Raw genomic sequence first — 19,727 nt, 5'->3', positions numbered from 1 at the left:
AGAATTCACTGAAAAAAGTTCCATAATCAAATAAATTGGAAGATAGCCCGTAAGTGGGGATGGTGAGCAAAAAGAACACTTCCTCTGATCCACACTAAGAGCCTAGACCAGTGGTCGGCAAACTCATTAGTCAACAGAGCCAAATATCAACAGGACAACGATTGAAATTTCTTTTGAGAGCCAAATTTTTTAAACTTAAACTTCTCCTAACTTCGTCAAAATAGACTCGCCCAAGGCCGTGGTATTTTGTGGAAGAGCCACACTCAAGGGGCCAAAGAGCCGCAGTTTGCCGACCACTGGCCTAGACAAACTGAATCATATAATCCCTTATTCCTAGTTCCCAAACTGTTCTAAGAGGCCCAGACTCTAGCTCCTCCTGGGGCTTCCCAAAGCACATTAGCATAGTAACAGCTCTGTGATGGCCTGTGCTAAACAAATCCGGCTAAACTTTGCATTTTTGTGGATTTGATTATGAGAGGAACCTAGGACCTTCTTCCCTTTGAAAACAGGCACATTTTCCCTCCTTTGACTTGACCCCTTTCTACCAAAGCTAAATAAGTAGCAAAGAGGGCTTGGGAGCAGGGGATGCTTATCTGGGTCTTAGGGAGAAGCCTTCATTGCATTGGATGCGTGTTTTCTGGACCTTTTTGTCATTAAGCTGTAAATCCTGTTACAGTGGTAGTGTGGTTGAGGATGCTGGGATGTGTGAAAGAATATCCACTAGAGCCTGGCTGGTGTGGCTCAGTGGTTGAGCGTTGACCTATGAACCAGGAGGTCACAGTTCAATTCCTGGTCAGGGCACATGCCCCGGTTAAGTGCTCAATCCCCAATAGGGGACGTGCAGGAGGCAGTGGATCAATGATTCTCATTATTGTTGTTTCTATCTCTCTCTCCTTTCCTCTCTGAAATCAATAACACATATATTTTTTAAAAAGCTATAGAATATCCACTGAAACTTTAGAAGAATATAATAGAACCTCTAATTTTTGTTTATTTTTCACCTTATCATTTTGATATTTCTATCTCTTTTTTGTGTTTTATAACATAGAGCTGTGCATGTTTATAATAAAAAACAAACAAACATGTATTAGGGGCACATGCTGAAGGATACCAGTGATCTAAAATGGCTAAGATTAGGTTGTGAGCTTAAAATGAAATAGTTAGAGAGGCTGTTCATTCATTTATTTATTAAAAAACATTCTTCATGAGCAAATACTGTGGGTATTATAACAAATAAGGGTCCCTACCTTCAGACCAGAGGGACAAAAAAACCTGCTGGTACCTCATGTGTAATGAATACTGCTCATCAAACGGGAACCTTGGGGTTTAGAATATACTTTCACCTGGAGTTCCTCTACACTTACATCCATTTTCAAACTGTGGTGGCAGCAAATGACTTGTTAGGAATTTGGGACTGGTATTTTCAGTCCATCTCTTTCTTTCTATGGTTTTCCTTATTACAGTTATGATGCATACTCTGCTAGATTCTAAATCTGTGATTCTCAAAACTGGGTGCCCTTTAGAATGAGTCTAGCTAAGAGCTTCATTATTATATGAATTGTCCAGTTGATTTATATCAACTTGTGGTCGTGAGATGGTGTATTAGTTTGCTAGGGCTGCTGTAACCAAGTCCCACAAATGGAGTGGCTTACACAACAGCTCTGGAGGCTAGAAGTCTAAGGTGTTGGTAGATTTGGTCTCTTTGAAAGCTCTAAGGGAGAATCCATACCATGCTTCTCTACTGGTTTGCTGGCAATCTTTGGCATTCCTTGGAGAGTAGATGCATTATTCCTATCTCTGCCTTCATCTTCACATGGCATTCTGTCTGCAGGAATGTGCTGGCAGATGAAAGGATGGCTTGACAAGTGCCACCATGATTCTATACTACAATATTATATATGCTAGGTTCTTTACAGAGACCATTTTCTTAAATATATAACTCTAGTCTACTTAGATAAAGACTGGGTGTTGATGCAATTCCAATAAAGAATCCAATTAAGTATCTGTTTGGTACCTGTAATAAATAAGACAAAGGGCCGAATAGTGGCTCCTATGTAATAACATGCATGGAGAATGGAGTGTGACCATTGTGGGGGTTGCATTTCTGATCGAACGCTGTCAGGCGGGACTATTGCAGCCCTCTTTAGGTCCAGACAACTAGTTCTGATAACCTTAAATTTTATTCCTGGAGATTTATTACCACTTGGGGCAATTCACACTAATTGCTTCTGCTTCCTCTACCTTGGCCTCTAATTGTCCCCCAATTTTCTGAGACTTTGTGACATGCTTGAAAACAGATACACAAAATAGTGTGCAGTTTGATACTATGGTTTCTAAATGCTGCTTCCTGGGTTGGGGGCAACACACTGGAGGGAATGAAAATGCTGATTCCCAAGTCCATCCATGGAGATTCCGATTCACAATGCCTGGGATTGGGTATAGATATGTGGTTCAAGAACCAGTAATTTAGGAGACACAGCTCACTTATCTCCTACTTCCTGCTTAGCTCTTCCTAACTATAGACGCCATCTGCCCCACTCTGTGGGGAGGGATTTTTCTCCTCTGGACCCCTGGAAATCTAGGTTCTAGACTCCAAATTATAAAAGGAGTTGAGAATCCCCAGGGTGGCAGTGTGGTGTAATGATTCGGAGCCTGAGGTATGGATTCTGCCACTGACGAGTTAGGTGACCTTGGATTTAACTTCTCTGGGCTTCAGTTTCTTTATCTATAAAGGTAATGAGAGCTACCTCATAAATTTGTAAGCTTTAAATGAGTTTCTACATTTAAAGTACAGATAATAGAGCTTGGTAGATAGCAATCTCTCATATGACCCATGTATGAACTATGATTATCTCTGCTTCGTGAACTGGATTTTATTTTCTTTGCTCAAGGTATCTGTATTTACATTACACATTTTCTCCATGTATTTTTATTTTCTGAGAAAAGTCGATAGACTGGATTAAAAACAAAAATATAAGCCAAGAAGCTTCCTGGTCTATGTTATCAAAAATGTTGAAGGCTGTTCACATGGGGAGTGAAAAGGGGACCAGGATCATTCCAAGGTTAAGGTCAAGTTTATCCTCAGGCCCTCAGGGCCTTGAAGGAGCTCTCCGCTGGCTCATTTCTAAAATTGACTCCTTGGAATAACCCCACCTGCCCCAGGATGACCTGGGTCAGCCTGGCTGGTGCCTGCTGTGGAGTGGCAGCTGCTTGCAATTTTGCCGTGTTCTCCCTGCTACGATCTAAGGTCCTGCAAGGACAAGAACTGCCCCCAAGTGGTGGCCTCCCTCTTTGCCCCACCATGGCAGACTCCTCCTGGCGGGTGGGCAGTCTCAGGGGCCAGAGTGGAAAACACAGCACAGCCATGTCCCGGTGCAGAGCAGCTTGTCTGGTCAGTTGAAAACCATCAAGCGAATGATTTCTTATTTAGCAAGAAAAAAAATGATTGCAAAGATTCTTAAATGCTGACATGTTCTTAAGGAGGGGGGGGCGGGTGGCAGTCTTGGCCCTGACGGAGGAAGATGAGGAATGGACTGGAAGCATCTGAAAGGAGAGGAGCCTAAATTTATACCCGGTATGTAGGTCAAGCTGACCCGCCTGGGAGAGGGAAGTTGAGACGGGGGCTGGGTGTGAAGGTGTGGCAAACACAGAAATAGAACTGGCTTAAGCCAGGGCTCCTCAGACTTTGACGTGCACACAAATTGCTGGTGTGTGTGTGTGTGTGTGTGTGTGTGTGTGTGTGTGTGTGTGTGTGTGTCGGGGGGTCTTATGAAAATGCAGCTTCTGATTCAATCGGTCTGGGTGGGGCCTGAGAGTCTGCATTTCTATCAGGCTCCCAGGTGATACCGACACTGCTGGTCCCTGGACCGCACATTGAGAAGTGAAGGCTTGGAAGACGGAGGGGACACAAAAGGGACTCTGTGGGCTGAGGGGAGTGCGGTTTACCTCGTTTGAGCACGTAAGGGCAGCCTAGTGCTATAAATGGTTTGATCAAGTGGGAAGCCATCTGTGTTTACAGCCAGGAACACTTGGGAAGTTGCTGGTGTGGCGGAAAGGAGATCAGGACTTTGAGTGACATGGGTGTGAATCCCAAGGAGCTTGGTGTTTATTTTGTAGGGGATGGGAGAGCTTTGAAGGGTTTAAGCTTCTCCTGGTCAACTCCTTCCTTGGCCTCCTGCTAAGTGCCTCATTCGTGCTTGAGACATGGCCAGCCTTCAGCAGAAATGGCCCATCGCCACCATCCTGGTCACGCAGTTGATTCCTGCCCGGAAAGGGAGGAAGGTTTGGGAGGCCAGACCTCTCGCTGTGGTCAGGGTACTCACTGGACCTCATGACCCCTTTCCATAATGAGGTCAGCTTCCTGGTCTACGTTATCTGTGCCTGACGCCCTTCCTACTCAAGGTCTGGTCCGCAGACCAGTGTATCCGCATCACCTCGTAAAAACACAGACCCTGACCACATCTCAGACCTTGAGAATCAGAGTCTGCACTTTAACAGGATCCCTAGGTGATGTGTGTGGGTGAGAAGCACTGTCTTCCATAACTTCTCCTCAGCACCCTTCAGTTCAGGGAATTTAATAAATCAAACAAAAGCTCACACAGCCTTACTGTGGGCCAGGCCATGTTTTGAGCATCTTCCTAATAGTAACTTTTCTGATCACCCATCAGCCCCCTCACTGCACTCTTCTCTAACCTGATCCTGTGTCAGGGCCACCCTGCAGTGTCCAGGAGGGTGGCAGGTGCCCTGGCACATGGAGCCAGCTGGGAGGTGACTGGAACCTCTTTCTGGGGCTCAGCAAAAAGCAGAGCCTCATGTGGTGGGGGGAGATGTGTATGTGATGGAGCATTCTATCTCCAATACTCCTTTCTAAGCAAGCTTTCTGGACTCTGACAGTGATTGCATTCCAGAAATGGGGTTGGTGGGTTGGCTTCTATCCTCTCCCTAATCACTCAAAGGAGGGAAAAATTGGTTTTTAAAATCTCGGGCCACGCCTCTGGGGTGAGTCTGGAGGGGAAAACCTGAGAGGGCTCTTCCAGCACCTCACTCTCAGGATGGGGGACTTTTTGTCGGGCAGAGCAGTGGTTTGGAGCTTGAAGTCTGAAGAAAGAATTCCTGGGTTCAAATGTATACTCAGCCACTTGCTAGTGGTGTGGATTTTGGGTAAATTACTTATCATCTCTGTGCCTCAGCTTTGCATCTGTAAAAGGGGAGGATATAAAGTACCTGCCTTTCAGAAGTGTGGTGAGAATTACATAAATGAATAGGAATAATGTACTTAGAAGCACGCAACAAGTGTTACCCGCTGTGGTGGTTCTGTCCCAAGTCAGACTTAACTTCCCCTTCCTGTATCCAGACAGGGTTGGGTGGCTCCCTAATCAGTAGGGCTAGAACCATGCAGGGGGGTTCCAAGGTTCCCACAAGATTTGAACAGGGGGTTGGTAGGTTTTCTAGGTGAAGAGGGCTTCATTCGTTTCCTATTGTTGCTGTAACAAATGACCACATTGTAGTGGTTTAAAACAACTAAAACAAACTTACTATTACAGTTCTGGAGTTCATCAGTCTGAAATGGATCTCACCAGGCCTAAACCAAAGCGTCCACAATGCTGAGTTCCTTCTAGAGGCTCTAGGGGGAGAAGTGACTTTTGGCCTTTCCCATTTTCTAGAAGTTATCTGCGTTCCTTGGTTCACGACCTTTTCCTGGGGCCTCAAAGCCAGCAGCCTATCTACCTGGCATCACCAAGACCTCCGCTTAGGTCTCAGCCTCTCCTTCCCTGTCTCTCCCTCCTCTGCCTCCTGCTTTCCCCTCTGAGGACCCTGGCGATTACAGTGGCTCACCTGGATAATCCAGGATAACCTCCCCATCTCACACCTTTAACTAAATCACATCTGCAACATCTCTGTTGCCATGCAGGGTAACATTCACAGGTTCCAGGGATAAGGGCGGGGGTATTGTGGGAAGAGGGACATTAATCTGCCTACCACAAAGGCCAAAGAGATCCAGCAGCAGCTTACTTTACCAGGTAAATGAAGAAAGCCCGTGTCAATGCTCAGAAGAGGTTGGTGAGAAGCTCTTGCTAATCAGAGGGCACTACCATTATTGAGGGCATGTACATATGCCAAGCCCTGCTGTAGGTGATGCCATGTGTTTGGTTTTCTTTGTGTGTTTTTTTTTTACATTAGCCCATTTTATAAATGAGGAAACAGAGACTGGGAGAGATGGGGTCACTTTAAGGGCAGGGCCCATGTTAGAACTCAAGTGTGTCTGGTTGGAAAGCCCATCTTCTTTCCAGCACACCATGCATTTTATTCAAAGTAAACTAAACCCAGTGAGACATGCCCATTCAGAAGGCTTACCCTCCTCAATGAAGTCCATTTTCACAAATATTGCTTGAATATTCCTTCAGCTGGGAGCTGGCCAGAGTAGAATTTGGCAGTAGCCTTTGGAGTCCCATTACCCAATGTGGGGGAAAGCACTGGGAGGAAGTCTCAGGTTGCTGCGGGCCCCCTCTTGGCCTTACCTCAGAGGTCCATGGTTTCCAAGGCAATGCAGCCCAGAAACCCAATGCCCTGCACTGCCTGGCCCAGCTTGATGTGCAGCCCAACGTAGGGTCCTTTCAGATAAATAAATGGGAGTATCTTATAGTGTGCAAACCATTCCACAGAATCAATCCTGCACCTCTGGCAGCAAAGCTTTGGGCATTAACTGTAATTGGAAATATTTTAAAAATGGAAACAAAAAAGAACATTGGAAGAGTTCAAGAATAGTGGACATTACACTAAGTGGCAGAGGAGAAGGATACATGTTTGGCAAAAGTGCTCTTTTGTTATCAGTGGACTATTCAAGAATGCAAACAAACTTGGGCGAAGACCTCCCCTGATGGGGTGTAGGCAAAGGAGAAGCTTCCCAATGGGGGTGATGCCTTAATGAGGGGAGCGGTGAATCCAGGGGATACGACTGTCCCTTCTTTCTGCCTGAGCAGGCTTAAAGAGCCAACCGTGTACACACCACAATCCCGAGAGAGTGACTAAGCAGGAGAGTGACAGTTGCCTAAATTAAGTAGCTCTGAACCATGTGTTATTAATGACCATCACCCAGTGCCAACGGGCTGTGGTTGGACTATTGCTTAAGCTCTTTTAACTCTGCTCTCCCTCCTCATCCTTCCTCCCCCAGTCTTCCTCTCCACCTTGGATCCCTGCTGCAAAGCTTGCTGCTCAGAGGCAGGCCTTGTATACTAGGGGTCTCCAGAGGGCAGAGGAACTTTCTTCTCAGCCTGGCTTGAGAGAGACAGGCAAAAGAAGATAGAAAGGGTGAAAGAACTAAGGTGGCTGTGGCGGGAAGAGAAAAGGAGAGGCCCGTGAAATCTCACTGACATCTGTAGTTCACTTTTGATAAAAGTGGACACACCTTGTTTTGCTTTGTTTCCATCATTCATGTAGAAATGGAAATGAAGTGGAAATGAAGTTGGTTGTTCTCCTGAACATGGTGGCCGAAACCATGGTGGCCAAAACCTGGAACTGCCATGTGAACCAAAAGGCAAATAGCCTTGGGGTGAAGGGTCAAGAGAGGTGTTCCGGTGGTAACAAACCAACCTCACTCACTTCTCCCTCTGGGAAGGAGAAATGTAGAGTGGACAACGAGAGAGTGGCTCTCTCAGCGTGGGCATCCCAGGTGCTTCTGTGCCTCTTCCCTGTGACCGTGAACCCACCTTGACCCCAGAGCTGGGAGAACTGAGACTTGAGATGAATGCGATAATCATTTCCCTCCTATGTGGTATGCCTATGGGCCCTTGCCACAAGCCCTCATTGCTGTGATCTGGAGGCTCTGTCTGTATTCCTGCCTTGTGACCCCGAGGAACTTGACTGAATGATTGGGGCTTCCCTTCCAGTTTTAACTCATTGTCTAAGTACCAGGATGCCAAACATGATATACTCTTAGATTCCCCAATATCACAGTGCCCAAGGGCATGTTTGCCTGGACTGGGGAAGGGGGAGTCTGAAACATTTCAGAGTCTTCACTCAAAGGGGCAACCCAGACTACAGGACCTGCTACAAGTAATGAGAGTTAGAGCAGCAATGCCATACACAACTGTACACAGGAAGTACTGCGTGCAGGAAGAAGGCTTAGGGCTGGGGGTGGGTATAAGTAGTGATTGGGACCTCGGTAAGAGTCTCACTAGCCATCTGTCTTGGTCACGTGGAGCTTCAGTCACTCTGTTTCAGATCCCACCCTTCTCTGAGTCCCAGCATGTTCTGTGCCATACACGCTGGCACTGATTCCCTAGGATCTCTTACTGGGTTCACACCGATGCCTCCTCAAAGACTGGTGGTTGGTTTACATGACCTCTAAGGTCCCTTCCATCCTCCCAATTTCTGAATTTGCTGCCAAGACACTTGAGGGCAGGGTTTTCTGTGTCGCTGTTATCTCTCCCAACAAGGTGTCTTTTAAACAGGGGTTACCAGAGAAATACTGCATCCAGCTGGCCTCCTGCCTCTGCAGAAAACAAAGATGCAGCACAGAGCCCACGTCTGCCAGACTCTGGGCTCCTCTGTTACTTATACCTGCAGATTACAACACGGGTGAACTTTGGACGACTTTACAATCCCATCACAGGTTAACCTTCAGCCAACTAGTGAAGTGGAAATGAGATGCACATTTCATTTAAAGGAATCTGGAACCTAACACTGTGGCTCTGTGCACCTAATGATACAGATATAGACTGGGCAAAGAACAGGAGGGTTACCAGCAGTAAGAGGAAATTTTGGTGGGAAAGACAGAGAAATACCTGAGAATAAGGTCAAACTGGCGTTAGACTCAGTAGCTTCCACTAACTCTGTGTGGCTGGGGTAAGTCACTTACATTCTCTGGTGCTCAGGATCCTCATAAATAAAATTTTGATTTTATATAGTTGAAACTATCAGTTGTTTCTTTTATTTACTGAAGATCTGAATCAGTCATAAATGCTATCCCACTCTCTAAGAAGTTCACCCACAGTTTTTGTGTTAGTTCCATGTTATATTTTACATTGAGATCTCTAAAGTTAGAAATGATGTGGAAGTATAGAGTATTTTATATTTTCTTTTCCAATGGCTATCTAGTTGTCCCAATACCATTGATCAAAAGTTCCATCTCTTCCTCAGTCATATGCCGTGCAACTTTAATCATAGGACAAATGATATGAACTTGCACATATGTTGATTATTTCTGTACGTTCTATTCTATTTCACATTTCTTTCTATTTTTATGCTGAAATGAACTGTGTTATTGTAAAGGCCTCATAGATATTTTAATAATCACTAGGGCTGTCCACCTCCTATTTTTTTCTTCTTGTTTTTAGAACTTTCATGATATCTTAGTCTGTTTAGGCTGCTATAACAAACATGCCACGGACTGGTGGGCTTCTAAACAACAGAAATTTATTTCTCACAGTTCTGCAGGATAGAAAGTCTAACAAGATCAAGGTTCCAACAGATTCTGTGTCTGGTGAGGGCCTACTTCCTGGTTCATCAACAGCCAGCTTTTTTCTGTATCTTCACATGGTGAAAAGGGCGAGGGAACTCTCTTGGGCCTCTTACAAGGGCACTAATCCCATTCATGTGGGCTCCACCCTCATGACCCAATTACCTACCAAATTTTCCACCTCTAATACAATCACATGGGGGGTTATATTTCAACATATGTATTGGGTGGGGGCACAACCACTAGGTCTATAGCACACGGCTAATGTTATCTATCTCAAAGAAATTTAGAATAAAATTGTCTAACTCCAAAAAATAAACAAACAAATGTAGCATGCAAATAAAATAAGTGGATGAGTACTGAACTGAGTTCAAATCCCTGCTCAGGTTCTAAATGTATAAACTAAGTGTGTAAGTTCTTAGGTTCTCTGTGTCATTTTCTCATTTGTAAAGCAAATGGGAAGCTAGCAGTATTGCACTGTAGAGTGGAACTAGGAATTACACAGACCGGGTCCTATTCCTAACTTGGCCACATCCGCCTTGAGCCTCTGCCTCCTCACTGCAATACAGGGTCTGCATTAGGGCCGACATGATAGAATTGAGTGAGGACATCACCAGGCTCCTAGTAAGTGGAGAGAAATAACAGTCAGTAGTTATGTGCTTGGGGATCATTTATTGTTTCCTGCTTCAGGTTTTAACTGGTACTGAAAAGATATAAGTGGCCAAAAGGCGATCAGAGTCTGACTTGGGGTGATGAACACACAATACAATATACAGATGATGCATTATCAAATTATACATCCAAAACTAATAATATTTTTAACCACTATCACCCCAATAAATTCAATAAAACTAAAAAAAAAAAAAAAGTTTTGGCTATATTATTGTGTCAAGTGCCCCCAAATCGCAAATGTCAGGTTTTCCTGGGAAAGCTGATTGGAGACATTAGCTTGGGCCTTGGTCAAATGAGGGCCTCCTGCTGCTTCTCAAACCCAAGCCTTAGCCTTAGACCAGGGGAGCTGCTGGGTGGCGCAGTGGGTGTGGGAAGCCTACCTGGCTTTAGGAAAGGGGCTGTCACCTCCATTGTTGGCAGAGAAAGAAAGATCCCCAAGAGAATGGTGGCCCCCAGGTTGCCTCTTGAAGTCCTGACCAGAGGTTCTTTCTATTGAACAGGGAGTATCAGAGAGTCCTGGCCCCTCCCATACTTCCTCAAGGCAGGGAAAGGAGAGGCAGAGCAACCCTGTCCAGTGAGTATCACATTCCCACCAGCCAGGTTGTCCCCTACTATTGTGAAGAGCTTTGGGCTCAAGGTATTTGCAAATCTGGCAATTGGATGTCTCCAGGAAACCTACTGGATGAACAGCCTTTCCGACACCTGTCTCAGGTATAATGTGCCATGTTTCCCTTCACCTTGAGTGACCTGAATATCAGTTCCTGTTGAAGTTTTCGAAAGCCAAGGGCAGAACATCTGGGACTTTATAGTGCCAGATGCCCAAGAATACACATGAGTTAGTGATTTTGATAAAAAGAGACAGAATGCTTGTTTTTGGAAATGTTAACCTGGGGGAAGAGGGACATTTTTCCTTGCCAACGCTCCCCTCCTCCGGCTCCCATCACTACATTGGGGCCTCCTAACTGATATTCCTGCTGGCTGGTTCTTTCTACTCCAGTACAGCACACACACAGCTTCTTAGCATCAGAGAGAAGGAGTAGCCAGACAGTGGTTGGAGTTGTAGGTAGGTTGGGGGCTGTTCAGAAGGTAGAACAACGAGTTTACCTTGAAACCATCAAGAGACGACTATTTTCAGAGAAGAAGCCACGTGGGAGGCCAAGGTACTGCTTCTTGGCTCTGATGGTAGAACAGACAAGTGAGCATGATGTGCGTAATTATGGAACTTCAAGGCTGAATCATTTTCCAACTCGAAGCTGAGATGACTACTTCGAGTTATAACGTGAACCCTTTCGGCCTCCTTGAAGGTGGCTATACAAGTGGATAGAAACTCACAGGGGCCTATGTGGTGACACATCCAAGGAGAAAGGAGGCTGCTTCTTGAAGCTTTATGGTCCTGGTACAGAGAGTCAAACAGATAACTAGGAAACAGCATCTGATGCTTAGGGACAGCGTGTTCAAAGACCATAGGACAAGAACACACTTAGTCTATTAAGGCTGGTCAAGGAGACCAGAGGGGCTGGAGCACAATAATCAAGAGAAGGAGTGGCAGGGGAAGCAGGCAGGAAGGGAGGGTCTCAGGACAGATCAGATAGGACAGTTCTCAACCATCATGCACATTAGAATCACCCACAAGCTTTGAAAACATAGGTATCTGGGCATCACTCCCTCAGGATTTTGTATTGACTTTTAGGCTTTCTGGTTGCTCCACCGAAAAAAGAATATTGTTGATGCTGCTATTGTTGTTTATGAAGAAATATTCATTTTTAAAACTTTTACTTAACCAAAGCCAATTATTTCAAAAACTTCAGACCCTCTTTGGAGAGTTTATGGGAGGAAAATGAGAGGACATGGCTTTAAAAGAGGTTGTTTTTCACCTGGGAGATCCAATAGGAAAACAGCAGAGCCTCACTGGGGTCAGTAATCTTCAGACAGTTGAGGCTGCTGAAGCACGGTGGCTGCCCACATGTAGAGGTAACCATTTTAATGACCAAAAGCTCAGGTGAAGCAGGGAGAGTTCCGGTCTAAGTGAGCATGGGTTAATGCCGGAAATAGGGCAAGAAAAATCAAAGAGCAGTCCTGGCAGTAGCTTTGCATGTGAAAGAAGATGTCAAACAAGAAAGCAAGCGGCAGCAGAGCTTTTCTTCCTTGCTCTGAGCCCTGACTCTACCTTTTCTCCTTTGGGGCATAGAATATTCTTCATGGCCTCTCCATCTCATTTTCCTCCCTTCACCAACCAAAAGCCAGCTCTGGAAAAGCATCCGACCCTTTCACTGTAAGACATTGTGGCAGATGGCAGCAACACTATCTCCCATTGCACATGTTCTTCTTAAGTTGACCTTGATACTCCTCCCACTGAGTGGTGAAGTCTGTGTCCTTGAACTTGGATGGACCTTTTGACTGCCTCAAATTATAGACTATGGTAGAAGTGGCACCATGTGACTCCCAAGGCTAAATAAAAACATATTGCATGTACTTTTACCTTCTTTGGAGACACTTTCCTTAAGAAAGACTGAACAAGTCCAGGCAGGGAGATCTGGTGGAGAAACCCTATGTAAGTATTCTTAGTCAACGGCCCTGCTAAGGTCTCAGCCAACAGCCGGCATAAACCAAATATGTTAGTGTAGAATCAGTGATGGCGAACCTATGACACGCGTGTCAGCACTGACACGCGTAGCCATTTCTGATGACACACGGCCGCATGCCGAGGATGAAACATTTGCTGCTCCTGAGGATGAAACATTTGCAACTGGAGTCTTGGAGTTAGTTTTTTCCTCAAAGTGACACACTACCCGAGTTATGCTCAGTTTTTTGGCGAAGTTTGACATACCAAGCTCAAAAGGTTGCCCATCACTGGTGTAGATACTCCAGATGATTTCAGCCCTGAGCCACTTAGGTGCCCCAGGCCTCTAAGTCTTAGCTGAGGTCCAAACATTGTGAAGTAGAGACAAGCTATCTGTGCTGTGTCCTCTCCAAATTTCTGACAAACACTTAATTCAGGTCTTTACTCAAATAATACCTCCTTGAAAAGGACTACTCAGACCACTTTTGTCTAAAATGGTATTTTTTAAAATTGAGGTTTAATTGAAATAAACCATTATATTAGTTTCAGCGGTACAACAGAATGATTCAATATTTGTGTATATTGCTAAATGATCACCACAGTAAGTCTAGTTAATATTCATCTCCACATATAGTTAGATATTTATTTTTTTTTGTGGTGAGGACTTTTAAGATCTCTTTTAGCAACTTTCAAATATACAATACAGTATTATTAACTACAGTCACGATATTGTACTTTACATACCCAGACTTATTTATTTTATAACTGGCAGCTTGTTCCTTTTGACCACCTAAAATAATATTATTGACTATTTTTTATCTTCTTCCTTTTTTTCATAGCACATATCTAATAAAAGTATATAAAGGGTATTCCAAAAAATGTATACACACACTTTGAATAATCATAAAGGCAGTGTTTATTAAAATACATTTCATTTTCAAAATTGAGCCATCAGCTGTTAAAGTGTGTATACATTTTGGGGGGACACCCTGTATTTGTTTGTTGATTTTCATTGCATGCCTCCCATAATGGCATATACGCTGCACAATGATAGGGACATTGGTACTTAGACAAATGCCTGCACATATTAGACAGGTATCTGTGAGCTCAATATCCATGGAGTGAATAAAACTTGACAATTATGTTATTAGTTCATTCTTCCAGAGTCATGTCAGACACCATTAAGCAACCCCAGCACTCTTTGCCCTGGAGCCTGGATTATGCCTCAGAATAACTCACAACACAATCATGCATTACTGATTTGAGTTAGCAGATGAAATGAAACCTGTTTTCCATACCTGGTCCATCACATTAATTTTGGCACGTTCACTTATGGTCTTCTTGTTGTTATTATTTGGGTGTGTCCAACTAGATACTAGATGCTCTCTCAGGCCGTTGACTAGGTCTCATGCTATTTTTGGCACATAATAGAAGTTCAAAGAGTCTTAGATGAATTGAAATGATTTGTGATAATCTTCAGATCAACCATGTGGCAGGGTAGAAGGAGGACTAAATCAACATATGATCACTAAGCTTCAAAAGATAAGACAAAATATAACAGATGAGGAAGTTAGTTCTGATGCCAGAAACTTGAGGTTATAAGATGTTCAATATGAATTTCTGTAGGATTTGAAAAGTGAACATTTTCCACCTATTCCACCGGACTTTCATTTGCATCATCTACTTGCATATGGCATGATGCTGTTCCAATGGAATTTCTCCAGGGCTCAGCCTAGAAGCCGGGCTCAGGCTTCGGGTGAGGGAGAGGGTGGATGGAAACATGACAGCTGTAATGCAGTTCTTCAGACGAAGATCAAAGTGAACCTGTTATCCAATTTTATTGGGAATGGGTGATCTGTTTTAGGAGAAATAAAATCTGAATTATCTTCAACGTGGAAGGCCCTAACTTCCTGGGTAGATTTTGGGTCAAGACACTCACAGTAGAAGCATGTCTTCATGGCTGTCATTCGAGGGCCTTGCTCATACCAAATGTGTTTAAAACAGGAGAGATTGGTTATGAAAGCAATCACTTATACTTTAGGGCATGCGTAGTCAAGAAGAACATCCCAGTGAAACAGAGATGAATGCCAATTTTGGAAAGAAGTAGTTTCAACAAAGATTACCATCACACATAGAAACATCATTTACCCCTATTATCAATATATCCATCACTCAGAAACAACCCAAACTATGAAAATAAAAAAGATACCCCACTGACAAATCAGATATTTACTCCCCCATCCTCCCTTAGCGAGTTGCAAGAAAATATATGGTTCAATAAAAGCATTCTTTTCTCTGTAGAATTGTCTGAATGAAACCAGAGAAATGACCCAAGGGTAGGTGCTACCCTGTGGCTGCAGCTGGCAGGGGTGCTCAGCCTTCAGGCAGTTGGAGAAATGCTCTGCTAATTTATTAAAGCTCCGAGTCAGGTCCAGATTCTAATGCTCAGGTCTGAGCAGTGACATTAGGTCCTATGGTAGACAAAAAAACACACAAAACAACACAAAACAAAACAAAACAACCCAAAAAAACCACACACAGGCAGAGAATGCTATGGACATCAGGCAGTTGGTATTGAAATAAAAATTTTAAAAGTTTGCCTTAAATCTTATTCTTTGCTCATTTATCCTGGACTGATTCTGTGTGTATGTAGGGAGATGGTGGGAGAATTGAAGGAGAATCAGAATTGCCATCTTGGGCATTTTTCAGAAATTGCTTACGCCTATAAAATTGCAGAAATTGCTTAAGTCTATAAAATGCTGTGTGGCAGAAATTTGTTTAGGTTCAAAGTAAATCATTATTAAATTTGTTTTGCACAATATAGGGAAAAATTCAATGATGCATTTTCAAGTAAGGTCTTGTATACACTTTTAGAAGGATGATTACGTTTGAGATTCTGTAATTCTGAAAAGTTAATCAAGGTGAATTTATTGTTAATGTTCTCCAAATTGATTTCAGAGGCTTTTTGACATAGAAGCAGAGGGGGATGCAATGTTTTCATCCATAGTTACTCATCAACACACAAAACTTCTATCAGTGTGCCCCATCAAGTAGTTCAGGTTGTTTGTTAGAATTTCAAAATAGAGATTAGTGGGCAGACGAATCTATGCTCCTCCCAGATGTTCTTGGTCCTTTTTGCTTTTCTGAGTGTCCTTCCTGGCTTCTATGTCCTTCTGCTGACCTTTAGGAGCCGGCGTCTGTGACACTTCCATCAAACCTCAGAGGGAAGGTAGGGGAGGGTGGGGGTAAGGGGGAGAGATCAACCAAAGGATTTGTATGCATGTATATAAGCCTAACCAATGGACACAGACAACATGGGGGTGAGGGCATGAGTGGGGGGGATAGGGGGAGTAATGGGGGAATAAGGACACATATGTAACACCTTAATCAATAAAGAAATTAAAAAAAAAAGAATTTCCTGCAAGCTTTTGGAGCCACTTTCCTGAACTCTCCAAAGCCAGAGAGCTAAAATGCCCATGAGTTTACTCTTATTCCCTGCCCCTCCTCTGCCTGGAGCACTGAGCCTTTGACCACTGGTGCAGGAATAGGGACAACTCTGAGGTGTAGTTTAAACTCTAGAGCACACCCTACGACCAGGCTGAGAGTGAGGTTGCTTAAACTTTATCCCTGTTTTATTTTCCTGCTTCTTTCCCCTTCCCTTGTTTGTCTTACCTAGGGGCACTGCCTAAGTAAATGACTCGTGTGTGAAACTTTAGCTCAGGGTCTGCTTCTGGGGAATCAATTACCTTCCCCATAAGGTAATGTTGTGGGAATTAAGTAGGTAAATGCATGTAAATCACTTGTCATAGTGTTTGGCCACAATGTATACTAAAAAATGTTAAATATCTTACTATCATGGTTCTCACATCAGTTTCTTGGACTCTGATAGTTGGTGCCCAAGACTTGGAACATCGATCCATACAGTAGAGCACAGTGAAGACACATTTAACTAAGACTGAAAGAATATGTCAAAGTGTATATTAGCACACCAAGTGCTCACCACTCTGGCTATCTATGCAAATGAAGCAAAATGAGAGCAAGGATAACCAGCAGTACAGAATCTGCTGGGGAGAGAGTCTACCTTATAACTCTTTTAAAAATTAGTTAAGCCCATTTCTCTAAGAGTTGGAAATTTCACATTTGACCATTTACTATGACTACTTATTTTTAAAGAAATCTCTCAGATATGTCTCTCAGATATATGGTCATGGTGGCAATGAGGCTCAAGAATCCCAGTGGGGGTAGGGTTGGGAGAGAAATCACAGTTGTCTGAACACCCCCAAGCTAATGAGTTGGATGGTGTTGCTTTGTGCTTTACCATCCAGAGATGGAACTAAGAAAGGAAAGTTTTATATTCATGTTGATAGGATTCTTCAAAATTCAAGAGTCATATAGAATTTGACTCTGAGATAGTTTGAACAATCTATAGAATTTGTACTGGCAGGTTACTTGTTCTTTAGACTTTTTTTTTGTTTAATTGATTTCAGAGAGGAAGGGTAAGAGAAAGAGAGATAGAAACATCAATGATGAGAATCACTGATTGACTGCCTCATGTACACCCCCTACTGAGGGGGGGATTGAGCCTGCAACTTGGGCATGTGCCCTTGGTCAGAATCAAACCTGGGACTCTTTAGTCCACAGAGCCACCAGGTATGGCTTCTTTAAACTTCTTATGTGAAATAACAGAATTAGAAGGCAACCTTCAATGGGTGTGCATAAGTTCACTATAGATTTTTTAAGGCAGAAAATTAGGAATCTTAATATTCAAGAGGCTCTTGAGAAGCTATCTTGTCCTCTCACCTTTCATGAGGGGCTGATGATACAAAATATCAACACCAGATGGGATTGACTAATTCATTCCAATATCTAACAATTTTTACCATCTGGAGAGTCTCTTTGAACCTCTAAGGCAGTAAGGGAGTTAAGCCCAGTTTCTCCTCTTTTTGGCCAGAGGACAGCCAGTCTCTGGGCTGGGCCAGAGATTTTAAGACTCTTTTTGACTTAGATTCTATAGAATCATGTCAACTTAGTGCTGGCAGTGGAAGGATTTGCATCACAAAGTCCAATCACCAGTGGGTTCCCATGCATGTCCATCACCTTGGAATGCTCTGATTCTGTACCTCAGGTGCAGGACCTGGAATCCATTTTTAGCTCTTGACCCCAGGGCATATACAAGGTTCACTATAGTGCCAAGGAGTGGGAATTGACCAGTGGTTTTATCACTAGTGGAATAGGAGAGTAAAATGTGGAAGCAGTCTAAGGAACACTGAGAAGCCATGGGAAAAAAAAAAAAGATAGGATGCACATATTGTAACATGGCTGTTTCCAAAATCAGTGTGGAGTATGACAAGCAGAGAGGATGAAATTTATTGTGCAACACCATTTGTGTAATGACCACACACATGAAACAACACAGTATGAGAGGATACCCACACATTTAAAGACATACATTGAAAATATTACGGGTGTGGGATAGTATGGAAGAATGAAAAAATAAAAAAAAGAGAGGCCTTTGTACTGACTGAAGATGACAGCGTTGACCAGTGACAAGCATTGAAGAATCCGGTTAACTAGACTCGGCATCCAATCTTCAAGAAAAGTAAGAAAAAAGTGACTGGGAGCAATAAAAAAAGGAAGTACTCCAAGTCACTCAGACCTCAGCCAAGTTCGGGTGGCAGCCCTATTCCACAAACAATGGGGGCCCAGGGAGGGGGACCATCCCCTTGGAAAGTGCCACACCCTCTTCTATCCTCCCACCACCGACCTGCCTTTTCTCACAGCCTATTTTTTTCTTTTATTTTCCCACTAGAGGCCCGATGCATGAAATTTGTGCAAGGGGCTTGGCCCTTGCAGCCATGGCAGCTTGCCTTGGCCCTCGCAGCCCCGGCTTCATCTGGAAGGTCGTTCGGCTGTCCGGTCTAATTAGCATATTATGCTTTTATTATTATAGACTAGAGGTCTGTTGCACAAAATTCGTGCATGGGTAGGGTCCGTAGGCCTGGCCAGCGATCAGCGCCGATCTGTGGGGCAACCAGTGGGGGTGATCGGGGCACCCTCCTTGGCCTGGTGCCACCCACTCACCACCTCTGCCGCGGTCCTGCTCTCGTTGGGGCCATCGGGGCCAGCAGCGCCTCCACTGCCACCCGCAGCCAGCGCCACTGCCCGTCATGTTCCACGATGACCCCTAGTGGTCAGCGCAAGTCTAACTCCCAGTCGGTTGAACTCCTGCCCATGGGGACAATTGGCATCTTAGCCTTTTATTATATAGGATAGCTCTTATTTTCTAATTTTTAATCTGTTATGATGCACTAAGCAGCCAAGTCGGTGTTTGGTTTAAAAGAATGACCGGAAAAGACCACATGGTTCTATTTTGAGCATTGTCTTCTCTCTTGGGTTTCTTGCCTTGCTAGTCAACATGCTTAGTACACAGGTTCGTTTACTGAATGCTTACTACATGCCAGGCACTGTGCTTTACCTAAATCATTTAATCTTCACCAAAAACTCAGTGAAGCCTGTTCCTATTTTTTAGATGACTTAGGTTTAGAGAGCTGTGTCTTTTCACACAACAGTTAAACTTAACATTCCATTTGAGACTACCGTGAATCATCCAACCAAAAGGATGTTTCTTTTATCAGATTGGGAGAAAATAAGAAAAATGCCAAAACTTTGGTTGGCATCCAAGCAGAGATAAATTAATCAAGTTCTTTCTTCATTGAATGGCTGAAAGATATAACCAGTCTTGTCTTTGGAGTGGAGAATGTGTTCAGGCTCAAAGAATTTATATATTACCCATTTCATCTACATTCTATTGGCATTCCATGTCACTAAAATGTTATTTTTAGAGAAATGGTGAGTTGCTGGCAAGTCACTTCATGTCTTCTACTGTTGTTTCTAACACTCTCATGTCGGTGCATGTGTGACTATATATGATTAATTAACTTCTACCCAGGAGTTATCTGCTCCTAAATGATTTCCCTATTTTGTGAACTATAGTCTGTAAATATGTAACTGATGAGGCACCTGCCCATGAACCCAGTG

Source organism: Eptesicus fuscus, chromosome 17 (genome assembly GCF_027574615.1).
Source record: "Eptesicus fuscus isolate TK198812 chromosome 17, DD_ASM_mEF_20220401, whole genome shotgun sequence".
NCBI classification, from domain to species: Eukaryota; Metazoa; Chordata; class Mammalia; order Chiroptera; family Vespertilionidae; genus Eptesicus; species Eptesicus fuscus.
The sequence above is the reverse complement of the archived record's forward strand: the minus strand, read 5'-3'. Positions refer to the sequence as shown.